The sequence below is a fragment of the Oncorhynchus gorbuscha genome, linkage group LG10 (genome assembly GCF_021184085.1).
Source record: "Oncorhynchus gorbuscha isolate QuinsamMale2020 ecotype Even-year linkage group LG10, OgorEven_v1.0, whole genome shotgun sequence".
NCBI classification, from domain to species: Eukaryota; Metazoa; Chordata; class Actinopteri; order Salmoniformes; family Salmonidae; genus Oncorhynchus; species Oncorhynchus gorbuscha.
The window spans coordinates 96,365,659-96,367,764 of NC_060182.1; positions in this window are offsets into that span (position 1 = coordinate 96,365,659).

Consider the following 2,106-nt stretch of genomic DNA (forward strand, 5'->3'; position numbering starts at 1 on the left):
TCCTATAGATATACAGGCTCTGCTGTCTCCTATAGATATACAGGCTCTGCTGTCTCCTATAGATATACAGGCTCTGCTGTCTACTATAGATATACAGGCTCTGATGTCTCCTATAGATATACAGGCTCTGCTCTCTGTCTCCTATAGATATACAGGCTCTGCTGTCTCCTATAGATATACAGGCTCTGCTGTCTCCTATAGATATACAGGCTCTACTGTCTACTATAGATATACAGGCTCTACTGTCTACTATAGATATACAGGCTCTGATGTCTGTCTACTATAGATATACAGGCTCTGATGTCTGTCTACTATAGATATACAGGCTCTGATGTCTACTATAGATATACAGGCTCTGCTGTCTCCTATAGATATACAGGCTCTGCTGTCTACTATAGATATACAGGCTCTACTGTCTACTATAGATATACAGGCTCTGATGTCTGTCTACTATAGATATACAGGCTCTGATGTCTACTATAGATATACAGGCTCTGCTGTCTACTATAGATATACAGGCTCTGCTGTCTCCTATAGATATACAGGCTCTACTGTCTACTATAGATATACAGGCTCTGATGTCTCCTATAGATATACAGGCTCTACTGTCTACTATAGATATACAGGCTCTGCTGTCTCCTATAGATATACAGGCTCTACTGTCTACTATAGATATACAGGCTCTGATGTCTACTATAGATATACAGGCTCTGCTGTCTACTATAGATATACAGGCTCTGATGTCTGTCTACTATAGATATACAGGCTCTGATGTCTACTATAGATATACAGGCTCTGCTGTCTACTATAGATATACAGGCTCTGCTGTCTACTATAGATATACAGGCTCTGATGTCTACTATAGATATACAGGCTCTGATGTCTGTCTCCTATAGATATACAGGCTCTGATGTCTACTATAGATATACAGGCTCTACTGTCTACTATAGATATACAGGCTCTGATGTCTACTATAGATATACAGGCTCTGCTGTCTGTCTACTATAGATATACAGGCTCTGATGTCTACTATAGATATACAGGCTCTGCTGTCTACTATAGATATACAGGCTCTGATGTCTACTATAGATATACAGGCTCTGCTGTCTGTCTACTATAGATATACAGGCTCTACTGTCTACTATAGATATACAGGCTCTGATGTCTACTATAGATATACAGGCTCTGATGTCTACTATAGATATACAGGCTCGGATGTCTACTATAGATATACAGGCTCTGCTGTCTACTATAGATATACAGGCTCTACTGTCTACTATAGATATACAGGCTCAGCCTTCACTTCTTCCCTCCTCTTCGTTCCTCATCTATTCTCGCCCCTCCTTATCCCCTCCCCTCATCTCCTTCCCTCGTCTCCTCTCCTCTCATCCCCTCCCTTCTCTTCTCTTCCCTCCCCTCCTCTCCTCTTTCTCTCTCCTCTTCCTCCTCTCCTCTTCCTGATACCATGGTACACACACACTCTAGAACAGATAGATTTTACCCTAAGAACCACTTTTTCCACGGGCCCAATTTCCATATGGCTCTGGTCAAAAGTATTGCACTGTATAGTGTTCATGCTGTTGATTGACCGTGTAGGCAGGACTTATCTGCCAACTTCCAGTCACCATGAAATAGAGACGTTGAACTTAGATTATAATATATTCCACGTAGCAGACACGTTTTTTCCTGAAGTGGATGGGAACCTAAAACCTTGGCGTTGCTAGGACCATCGGCTCTTCCTACTGAGCCACACAGGACCAGCTGTGATTCGTCCATTCATGAATCTATTTACTGCAGTGATACAGCAGAGCTTAGAGGATTCATCAAAATCCATGTGATGACAACTATAGAATCCAAAAATCGTGTTTAAGCCATTTATGGGCAGGCAAAGAAGAACAACAGAATGGGGCTTATCCTGGCCTCTAACAATAACAAGTGATTTCCTCTTCCAAGCTCCATCACCTCCAGTGTTTTGGCATTTCAGTACAGGAGGTTTAAATAAGAAAGATGTGTGAGCATCATGAGCCCATGTATGGACAGTATGACCTAATGAATAGAATATGTATGGACAGTATGACCTAATGAATAAAATATGTCTCTCTCTCT